We start from the raw sequence: 12,704 nt of genomic DNA on the forward strand, positions 1-12,704 counted from the left end.
GGAAGCGCCCTTGGGAATGAGTGACCACAGTGTATTGAACTTTGAGTACCTGGTAGAGCTAGGACTTATCTCCCCCAAAAAAGAACTAGGAATCAAAAGGCTGGCATTCCGAAAGGGGAATTATGAACAGATGAGAAGTTTCCTAAGTGAAATACCTTGGGACACAGACCTCAGAGATAAGTCTGTACAGGGTATGATGGACTATGTTACGCAAAAGTGTCAGGAGGCAGTAAACAGGTTCATCCCGGCCCAAAGGGAAAAATCCGAGAAGCAACAGAAGAATCCATGGTATAATAGGGCATGTATGGAAGCGAAGAAACTGAACAAAAAAGCGTGGAGGAACTTCCGGAATAACAGAACACCAGAAAGCAGAGAGAGATACCAGAGAACCAGGAATGAGTACGTCAGGGTGAGAAGAGAAGCAGAGAAAAGTTTTGAGAATGATATAGCAAACAAAGCCAAGACCGAACTAAAGCTACTCCACAGTCACATCAGAAGGAAAACAACAGTGAAAGAACAGGTATTGAAACTTCGAACAGGCGATGACAGGTATACAGACAATAACAGAGAGGTGTGTGAAGAACTCAACAAGAGGTTCCAGGAGGTCTTCACAATAGAACAAGGTGAGGTCACGGTGCTAGAAGAAAGGGAGGTAAACCAGGCGGCCTTGGAAGAGTTCGAAATTACGAGAGAGGAGGTCAGGAGACACCTGCTGGATCTGGATGTTAGAAAGGCTGTTGGTCCAGTTGGGATCTCACCATGGATACTGAAAGAGTGTGCAGAGGCACTATGCTTGCCACTCTCCATAGTGTATAGTAAGTCTCTGGAGACGGGAGACCTACCAGAAATATAGAAGACGGCGAATGTGGTCACATTATACAAAAAGGGCGACAGGCAGGAGGCACTGAACTACAGGCCAGTGTCCTTGATTTGTATATGATGTAAGGTGATGGAGAAGATCGTGAGAAAAAACCTGGTAACACATCTGGAGAGGAGGGACTTCGTGACAAATCGCCAACATGGGTTCAGGGAGGGTAAATTATGCCTTACAGGCTTGATAGAATTCTACGATCAGGTGACAAAGATTAAGCAAGAAAGAGAGGGTTGGGTGGACTGCATTTTCTTGGATTGTCGGAAAGCCTTTGACACAGTACCGCATAAGAGGCTGGTACATAAGCTGGAGTGTCAGGCAGGTGTAGCTGGTAAGGTGCTGCAGTGGATAAGGGAGTATCTAAGCAATAGGAAGCAGAGAGTTACGGTGAGGGGTGAGACCTCCGATTGGCGTGAAATCACCAGTGGAGTCCCACAGGGCTCTGTACTCGGTTCTATCTTGTTTCTGATATATGTAAATGATCTCCCGGAGGGTATCGATTCATTTCTCTCAATGTTTGCGGACGATGCTAAAATTATGAGCAAGATTAAAACAGAAGAGGACTGTTTGAGGCTTCAAGAAGACCTAGACAAGCTGAAGGAATGGTCGAACAAATGGTTGTTAGAGTTTAACCCAACCAAATGTAATGTAATGAAGATAGGTGTAGGGAGCAGGAGGCCAGATACAAGGTATCATCTGGGAGAGGAAATTCTTCAGGAGTCAGAGAAAGAAAAAGACTTGGGGGTTGATATCACGCCAGACCTGTCCCCTGCAGCATACATCAAGCGGATAACATCAGCGGCATATGCCAGGCTGGCCAACATATGAACGGCATTCAGAAACTTGCGTAACAAATCATTCAGAACTTTGTATACCACATATGTCAAGCCAATCCTGGAGTATGCAGCCCCAGCATGGAGTCCATATCTAGTCAAGGATAAGACTAAACTGGAAAAGGTTCAAAGGTTTGCCACCAGACTAGTACCCGAGCTGAGAGGTATGAGCTACGAGGAGAGACTACGGGAATTAAACCTCACTTCGCTGGAAGACAGAAGAGTTAGGGGGGACATGATCACCACATTCAAGATTCTGAAGGGAATTGATAGGGTAGATAAAGACAGTCTATTTAACACAAGGGGACACAAGGTGGAAACTGAGTGCCCAAATGAGCCACAGAGATATTAGAAAGAAGTTTTTTAGTGTCAGAGTGGTTGACAAATGGAATGCATAAGGAAGTGATGTGGTGGAGGCTGACTCCATACACAGTTTCAAGTGTAGATATGATAGAGCCTAATAGGCTCAGGAATCTGTACACCTGTTGATTGACGGTTGAGAGGCGGGACCAAAGAGCCAGAGCTCAACCCCCGCAAACGCAACTAGGTGAGTACAACTAGGTGAATACCAGGTGGCAGCAAACCAGGAGACCCTGGAATGGTTCGAAATTACAAGAGATGAGGTCAAGAAGCACCTATTGGAGCTGGATGTGAGAAAAGCTGTTGGGCCGGATGGAATCTCCCCATAGGTATTGAAAGAGTGTGCAGGAACACTTTGCTTGCCACTCTCCATAGTGTATAGTAGGTCACTGGAAACGGGAGACCTACCAGAAATATGGAAGACTGCTAATGTAGTACCAATATACAAAAAGGGTGACAGACAAGAGGCACTGAACTACAGGCCAGTGTCCTTAACTTGTATACCATGCAAGGTGATGGAGAAGATTGCGAGAAAAAACCTAGTAACACATCTGGAGAGAAGAGACTTCGTGACAACCCATCAACACGGGTTCAGGGAGGGTAAATCTTGCCTTACAGGCTTGATAGAATTCTACAATCAGGTGACAAAGATTAAGCAAGAAAGAGAAGGATGGGCGGACTGCATTTTCTTGGACTGTCGGAAAGCCTTTGACACAGTACCCCATAAAAGGTTGATGCATAAGCTAGAGAAACAGGCAGGAGTAACTGGTAGGGCGCTTCGGTGGATAAGGGAGTACCTAAGCAATAGGAAGCAGAAAGTTACAGTGAGGGGAGAGATCTCAGAATGGCGTGAAGTTACCAGTGGAGTCCCACAGTGCTCTGTACTCGGTCCTATCTTGTTTCTGTTATATGTAAATGATCTCCCGGAGGGTACAGATTCATTTCTCTCAATGTTTGCGAACGATGCCAAAATTATGAGAGGGATTAAGACAGAAGAAAACTGTTTGAGGCATCAAGAAGACCTAGACAAGCTGAAGGAATGGTCGAACAAATGGTTGTTAGAGTTTAACCCAAGCAAATGTAATGTAATGAAGATAGGTGTAGGGAGCAGGAGGCCAGATACAAGGTATCATCTGGGAGAGGAAATTCCTCAGGAGTCAGAGAAAGAAAAAGACTTGGGGGTTGATATCACGCCAGACCTGTCTCCTGCAGCCCATATCAAGTGGATAACATCAGCGGCATATGCCAGGCTGGCCAACATACGAACGGCATTCAGAAACTTGTGTATTGAATCATTTAGAACTTTGTATACCACATATGTCAGGCCAATCTTGGAGTATGCAGCCCAAGCATGGAGTCCATATCTAGTCAAGGATAAGACGAAACTGGAAAAGGTTCAAAGGTTTGCCACCAGCCTAGTACCCGAGCTGAGAGGTATGAGCTATGAGGAGAGACTACGGGAATTAAACCTCTCTTCGCTGGAAGACAGAAGAGCTAGGGGGGACATGATCACCACATTCAAGATTCTGAAGGGAATTGATAGAGTAGATAAAGACAGGCTATTTAACACAAGGGTCACACGCACAAGGAGACACAGGTGGAAATTGAGTGCCCAAATGAGCCACAGAGATATTAGAAAGAAGTTTTTTAGTGTCAGAGTGGTTGACAAATGGAATGCATTAGGAAGTGATGTGGTGGAGGCTGACTCCATACACAGTTTCAAATATAGGTATGATAGAGCCCAGTAGGCTCAGGAATCTGTACACCAGTTGATTGACAGTTAAGAGGTGGGACCAAAGAGACAAAGCTCAACCCCCGCAAGCACAATTATGTGAGTATAATTAGGTGAATACACACACACACACACACACACACACACACACACACACACACACACACACACACACACACACACACACACACACACACACACACACACACACACACACACACGCACACACAACTTGTGTGTGTGTGAAGTTCCACTTCAACTGATTTTTCAGGCATTCCTGTGTACAGGAGTTGTAGCTGATGTGTGGAAAAAGGCTAACATAGTTCCAATCTACAAAAGTGGAAGCAGGGAAGACCCCCTTAATTATAGACCTGTATCATTGATACGTGTAATAGTGAAAATATTGGAAAAAATAATTAAAACTAAATGGGTAGAACACCTAGAGGAAAACGATATACTATCAGACAGACAGTATGGTTTTTGATCTGGAAGATCCTGTGTAACGAACTTACTCAGTTTTTATGATCGAGCCACAGAGATTTTACAGGAAAGAGATGGTTGGGTTGACTGCATCTATCTGGACCTAAAAAAGGCTTTCGACAGAGTTCCACATAAGAGGTTGTTCTGGAAACTAGAACATATTGGAGGGGTAACAGGTAACCTACTATCATGGATGAAAAATTTCCTGACAGAAAAATGTGGGCCGTAATCAGAGGCAAGGTATCGGATTGGAGGAATGTCACGAGTGGAGTACCACAGGGTTCAGTTCTTGCACCAGTGATGTTTATTGTTTACATAAACGATCTACCAGTGGGAATACAGAATTACATGAACATGTTTGCTAATGATGCTAAGATAATAGGGAAGATAAGAAACCTAGATGATTGTCATGCCCTTCAAGAAGACCTGGACAAAATAAGTATATGGAGCAACACCTGGCAAAAGGAATTTAATGTGAATAAATGCCATGTTATGGAATGAAGAATTGGAGAACATAAACCCCACACAACCTATAAATTATGGGAGAAACCTTTAAAGAATTCTGACAAAGAAAGGGATCTAGGGGTGGTTCTAGATAGAAAACTGTCACCTGAGGACCACATTAAGAACATTGTGCGAGGAGCCTATGCCACACTTTCTAACCTCAGAATTGCTTTTAAATACATGGATGGAGAAATACTAAAGAAATTGTTCACGACTTTTGTTAGAGCAGGGAGGGAGCTGGTCGGCCGAGCGAGGGAGCCGGTCGGCCGAGCGGACAGCACGCTGGACTTGTGATCCTGTCGTCCTGGGTTTGATCCCAGGCGCCGGCGAGAAACAATGGGCAGAGTTTCTTTCACCCTATGCCCCTGTTACCCAGCAGTAAAATAGGTACCTGGGTGTTAGTCAGCTGTCACGGGCTGCTTCCTGGGATTGGAGGGCTGGTCGAGGACCGGGCCGCGGGGACACTAAAAAAAAAAACTAAAATCATCTCAAGATAAGGAGACCAAAGCTGGAATATGGAGCGGTTGTGTGGTGCCCATATCTTAAGAAGCACATCAACAAACTGGAAAAGATGCAACGACATGCCACTAAGTGGCTCACAGAATTGAAGGACAAGAGCTACGAGGAGACGTTAGAGGCATTAAATAAGCAAAAACTAGATGATAAAAGAAAAAGAGGCGATATGATCACTACGTTCAAAATAGTAACAGGAATTGATAAAATTGATAGGGAAGAATTCCTGAGACCCGGAACTTCAATAACAAGAGGTAATAGATTTAAACTAACGAAACAAAGCTGTCGGAGAAATATAAGAAAATTCACTTCTGTAAACAGAGTGGTAGACGGTTGGAACAAGTTAGGTGAGAAGGTGGTGGAGGCCAAGACCGTCAGTAATTTCAAAGCATATGACAAAGAGTGCTGGGAAGACGGGACACCACAAGCGTAGCTCTCATCCTATAACTACACTTAGGTAATTACACACACACACTCACACACAAACACTCACACACACACACACACACACACACACACTCACAGACACACCATGCTGGAGCCGGTGGCCGAGCGGACAGCACGCCTGACACGTGATCCTGTGGTCCCGAGTTCGATCCCGGGAGCAGCCGAGAAACGATGGGCAGAGTTTCTTTCACCCTATGCGCCTGTTACCTAGCAGTAAATAGGTACTTGAGATAGGTAAATAGGTAAATAGGCACATGAGACTGCAGTTCAAACTCGAGAGGCAGGCGTAGGCGGGGTGAAAGGCCCCAGCATGGATAAGGAACTACCTAATAGGAAGGAGCCAAAGAGATACGGTAAGATACTCGTGTTGCCCAGCACGAGTTAAGTGCATGGAGACTTAATATGCCATAACTCATAGCGAACCTCAACAGTAATCAACCAAAATTAACCAATTTTCGCCTGCCTATCTACGACCTACACAGCATCCGCTCCCCCTCCTCACTCCCCCCCCCCCTTCAACTCAACTCGAATCTCAAGCTCTAGAATTCATTCAATCTATGGCTCCCTGTCTAAACTTCAAACCTCTCAGAAGTAACCCATGGCTGCAGAAACTGCACAACCTTGTGCTAATGCAATCTGAAGCTATTTCGGCCCTCCAAGCCACAGTCACCCGACAACAACAAACCATAGACCGCCTCCTTGAGTCGTCGATGAACAACAACCAAGAAATTCTCAACTTACAAACTGTGGCAAATGATGCAATGGATCAAATGCATAAGATTCAGGCCGAGGAAACCCTCTCAGCTCAAAGTGACCTCCTTCAAAAGCTGGAAAAACAGATCAATCTCCAGATTCACCAGGCGGCTTCCGAAGATGACCAAGAGCAACAACAACTTCATGACTCCCTGATAATTAGCTCTACTGATCTACCTGATGAACAACAAGGTGAGAATTGTTGTAACATAGCCCACACCCTAATTAATTCAAAGATCAAAGTCAATGTTGATATCAAATCAGCTATCAGGATAGATAAAAACAGTCCCCGTAGCAGTAGGAGAATGCTCATCAAACTTGCAAATCCCTCTGTTAAGTTTGACCTCATACAATCAGCTGCTAAGCATAAAACCAACCTATATATAAATGAGTGTCTTACAAAGCAGCGTGGATCCCTTCTCTTCAGGCTGCGTCAAATTCGCAAACTAAACCCTGGTCTTATCAAGCAGTGCTACACTAGGAATGGAACGATTATTGCGAAGAAGGAAAGTGCAGTAAAAAGATATGAAATAAAGTGTGACCAACAACTACGTGCCTTCTTTAGAGATTGTGGTATATCTGAAAACCTGAACCCGAACAATGCCAGTACTTAAAATAACTCTTTCAGTGCCTGAGCCTTACCTAACTTAATCTAAGTTTGTCCAAGGTGCTGTCTCTGCCTTACCATTTACCTAATGTTCTCTCATTCATATAATTTCCTAAATAATCCGTCAAGTCTCCATGCACTTATGCAAGCATCTACCTCAGTTTCATTGTAAAATTTTACTCTTAAATCTAATCTTATCCTATTCCATTTAAATTTTAAATTTAATTTTATTGATTTATGTCATTTATTGAATTCAATTATTGATCTCATTTTGTTCTCTTAATTAAGTTCATACTAATTATAGGTTAAAAACTAAGCTAAATAAAATTTATTATATTTAAGATTATTTTACTTTACAATTATCATTTGTCAAATTTTTTATATATTCATCTTGACAGTCTCTACTGATTTTTTGTTCTCTCCACCAAACTTGCGTATCCTCAATGGCTATCTAGTGACTTTTATTCTACCTCTAATTGTTTCAATTCTTTTGTTTACTTGCATTTATTGTTGTGTTTTGCCACAATTATTCTCAAATTTTAGCAGACTTAATACTTTGTAAGCTCTTATTGTATTGTTATATTATTGTATTGTTGTGTTTTGCTATAATTACTTTCTATTTTACAGCAGATTTAGTATTTATCTGTTCCTGTAATTGCTTATCATATTGTATCGTGACATTAATTTATCTATATGCTTACTGATATTGATCCTGATCGAAATCGTCTGTCCCATATCCACACAAATCAGCACATTGATCATCATTATTGCAGGTATTACACAGCAAATCTTGCAAAAAACAAACTCCTAAATAGCACCTGCTTATCAGTTTACAACCAAAATGTTTGGTCACTTGGTAAACATTTTGATGATATAAATGCAATACTTACAGCACTAGGTACTAAATTATCATTCATCATTTTAACAGAAACTTGGCTAAGTAAAGACTATACCCAACTCTACAATTTTGCTGGTTATAAAGTCATTCATAACTGCAGGCCTAATAAAAAAAGGTGGTGGCACAGCAATATATTACAACGATACCTTCATTTGCAATAGTGTTATTAGTGATAAAGATGACTATTGTGAATATACCTTTGCCAAGTTCTCCAGTAAATCCCTTAAATCCTCCCTGACTATCGGTGCCATCTATAGATTTCCTAATACCAACATAGCTTTATTCTCAGACAATGTAAGGAATGATATCATAAATAACAATCTCAACAAAAATCACATCATTCTGGGAGGTGATTTCAATATTCAACCTCTTTCTCTGCAAAACTCTAAGCCTCTGCAACACTCACTGTCCCCTCCTTACCAAACAAGTAACTGATAAAAGAACAAATAACCCGTGGCTCACAAGTGGCATAAATAAATCAATCAACAAAAAACATGAATATGAAAAGAAATTTAGGAGTGGCCTAGTTTCAAAGGAAGTAGTTAAAAGGTACTCATCAGTGCTTACCAGTATCATAAGAAAAGCATAACTTTCATGTTATGAGACTAGATTCAAAGAAGCAAAAGGCAACATGAAAAGCACATGGAATACCATCTCTAATATCCTAGGAACTAAACAACACTCCCACAACCAGATAACACTCTCTAAGGATGGCCTTACACCGTCATCTGACTTAGAAATGGCGAATGAATTTAATAGCTTCTTTTCATCAATTGGTGCTAACCTTGCAAGTAAAATCCCACAGACTCAGACACATATCAACACATATCTCTCAGGCAGCTATCCAAACTCTCTTCTCCTTTCACCAGTCAGCCCGACAGATGTTGTGTCCATCGTACACTCACTAAAAACAAAAGCTGGGAACATCAGTGAAATCCCATCCATTGTATACAAGAGCGTCTCCCATGCCCTTGCGCCACCTGTAGCTCTGCTGTTCAACAAATCCCTTGAGTGTCATACCTTCCCTGATATCCTTTAAAAAGCAAGAGTAACGCCAGTTCATAAAGGAGGTAATCCGGCAGACATAAACAACTATAGACCAATATCGAACCTACCCATACTATCAAAAATATTTGAAAAAATTATCTACAAACAGCTCTACTCCTACCTCGTAAAATTCGACATTCTTAGCCCCTGTCAGTTTGGCTTCCGCTCTCAAAAGAGTACCAACGATGCAATTATTAGTCTCCTTGATATAATTTACTCAGCCCTTGACAAAAATGAGTTTCCGATTGGACTCTTCATTGACCTGAAAAAGGCCTTTGCTACTGTTAATCACGATTACCTCTTATGTAAACTCCATCATTATGGAATCCGAGGCCATGCACTGGACTATATCCAATCCTATCTTAGTGATAGACACCAATGTGTTGCCATCAATAATATAACCTCTCCCATTCTACCAATAACCGTTGGAGTGCCACAGGGCAGCATCTTGGGACCTCTTCTATTTCTAATATACATCAATGATCTGCCTAATGTCTCTAACATTCTGAAACCTATTTTGTTTGCTGATGATACTACCCTCATCTACTCCAACCCCAACCCACATATACTAAATGATGTTGTTAATAATGAACTAAAAAAAGTCCACTTATGGATGTCAACCAACAAACTAACACTTAACATAGAAAAGACCTACTACATCCTATTTGGAAGCAAATCTACAAATGCAATTCAGCTTCAGATAGACAATGTAAACATTAGCAATAAAAATGATGGAAAGTTTCCTGGCCTATTCCTAGACAAGAGGCTCAACTTCAGTACCCACATACAACACATAACTAAGAAAGTCTCTAAAACAGTTGGTATACTCTCCAAAATCAGATATTATGTACCTAACTCTGCTCTCATCTCTCTATATTATGCACTAATCTATCCCTATCTCAACTATGGTATCTGTGCATGGGGTTCAACCACTGCAAACCACCTCAAGTCCATCATCTCCCAGCAAAAATCTGCTATCAGAATAATATCAAATTCTGCTTTCAGACAACACACAGCCCCCTTGTTTAACTCCCTAAACATGCTAAACATAATCTCACTCCATAAATTCTCTTGTGTCAATTACATTTACAAAACCCTGTTCTTAAATGCAAATCCTTGTCTGAAACTCTTCCTGGACGGATGTAATAGGACCCATTATCACCACACCAGAAATAAATATTTCTTTGATATCTCCAGAGTTAAACTTAATCTGTGTAAACACTCTATGCAAATAAAGGGACCCAGTTTATGGAACTCACTCCCTACTGAATTGAAAAGCTGTCCAACTTTTACATCATTCAAAATCAATACTAAGAAGTACCAAATTTCATCTTCATAGTTTTTCACTTTTTGCCTTAAAATTGCACTGTATCTATTGCTACCCAATCTCCCAACCTTTATGTTCCCAATTTGAACATCTTTACCATTGTGATCATTGCTGTCTTCTTATATGTGCTGCCAATCTCCTGTATAGTGTTTATAAATCTTGTTTATCTGTATCTTTTGCTACCCAGTCTCCCAATCTTTATGTACCCAATCTGAACATCTTTACCATTGTGATCATTGCTGTCTTATATGTGCTGTCAATCTGCTGTATGGTGTCTATTAATCTTGTTTAAATTACTAATCAAGCTGTCAATGTAATCAATCAGAGCTTTAATATAACAATGTGCTTTAATATACTTACTAAGCTCTCTCATCTCATTTTTCTCTTGCAATGTATCTTTATCATTTATCAATTCTTACCTACTTAAAATTATCTGCTAGATTAAGGACCTGCCCGAAACGCTGCGCGTACTAGTGGCTTTACAAGAATGTAAATACTGTACTATCCAATGTATTCTCACAAACCCAATGTACCTTCTTGTATATATATAAATAAATAAATAAATAAATAAAAGAGGCGAGAAGTCGGACTGGTGAACAGTAACGAGTGGAGTAACTCAAGGATTGGTGCTGGGACAAATTCTATTTCTATTATTTGTTAACGACATGTTTACAGGAGTAGAGTCCTACATGTCGATGTTCGCAGATGACGCAAAGTTGATGAGAAGAGTTGTGACAGCTGAGGATTGTAGGATCCTCCAAGAGGACCTGAACAGGTTGCAGAGAAATGGCTACTGGAGTTCAACACGAGCAAATGTAAAGTTATAGAAATGGGACTAGGTGATAAGAGACCAAAGGGACAGTACACAATGAAGAGGAACTGCCTACTTGTGTCGACATGAGAAAGAGACCTGGGCGTAGACGTAACACCTAATCTATCTCTTGAAGCACATATAAATAGGATAACGATAACAGTGTACTCTACACTGGCAAAAGTTAGAACATCATTCTGAAACCTAAGTAGGAGGCATTTAGGGCGCTTTACACTGCCTACGTGAGGCCAGTCTTAGAGTATGCTGCCTCATCATGGAGTCCCCATCTGAAGAAGTATATAAGGAAACTGGAAAAGGTTCAGAGGTTTGCAACGGGACTAGTCCCAGAGTTACGAGGGATGGGCTATGAGGAGCGCCTGTCGGAACTGTGCCTTACACCACTAGAAAGAAGAAGGGAGAGGGGGGACATTATAGGAACGTATAAAATTCTCAAGGGGATTGACAGAGTGGACATAGACGAAATGTTCACACGGAATAGTAACAGAACGAGGGGACATGGATGAAGCTGGAAACTCAGATGAATCACAGAGATGTTAGAAATTTTTTTAGTGTGAGAGTAATGGAAAAATGAAATGCACTTAAGGAACAGGTTGTGGAAGCAAATACTTTACATAATTTTAAAACTAGGTATGATAGGGAAATAGAACCGTAGTCATTACTGTAAACAACCGATGCTCGAAAGGCGACTTCCAAGAGACAATGCTCGATCATGCAGACACAAATAGGTGAGTACACACACACACACTCGGTACACGGTAGAGTCACGTTTTTGATACACTCCTCGAAAAAGTATTCATAACTCGTGACACCTGAGTGATACCGAGGAAAACCATTGTGGAACTGTATTACGAAGTGTAACACTCCGGATAGGAAATAGTTGTTTCAGTGACTGTGTCTGATAGTGCAAAGTAGCAAATATTCAAGGAGTATAACATCAGTGTCATGGAGGAAACCTGGCACCCGGCAGCAGTGCGAGCGCAAACAAGGCCTACAGAACGCAGATTGCTCCATAAACACTCACCTATTGTGCACTTGGGGGTTGAAGTGGCCGGTAAGTGTCAGTCTCTTGTGTCAATCTAACGGTGTACAGTGTTCATTTAGTATAAAATTTAGGCTTGGATATAAGTTAAATTAACTCAAACGAATCTCGAGAAATATTCAGCTCTTCTGGCACTAGTTTTTCACACATAGGTGAGAAAGTAGTCGCCACCAGAACACCCCCACACATCTTCCCATACCCCTCACCCTTATCCCTCCGCCACACACACACGCACCATACCCCCCTTCCCCCCATAGTCCCAGCCACCAGCTACCCCAAGTCCCTTCCCCTCACCCTCCAGCACTGTCCATCCCCACCTCCCCTCCCTCTCCTCCTCTTTTCCTCCACATAATCCCTCCAAAACAAACACACATACACATAAACACACAGGCTACCTCCAACTCCTCACCTCAAGACATTGAGTCACCACCCCTTCTCAAACTGTCCACACACACACGTGT

This window comes from Procambarus clarkii, chromosome 17, assembly GCF_040958095.1.
Source record: "Procambarus clarkii isolate CNS0578487 chromosome 17, FALCON_Pclarkii_2.0, whole genome shotgun sequence".
In the NCBI taxonomy this organism is placed as follows: domain Eukaryota; kingdom Metazoa; phylum Arthropoda; class Malacostraca; order Decapoda; family Cambaridae; genus Procambarus; species Procambarus clarkii.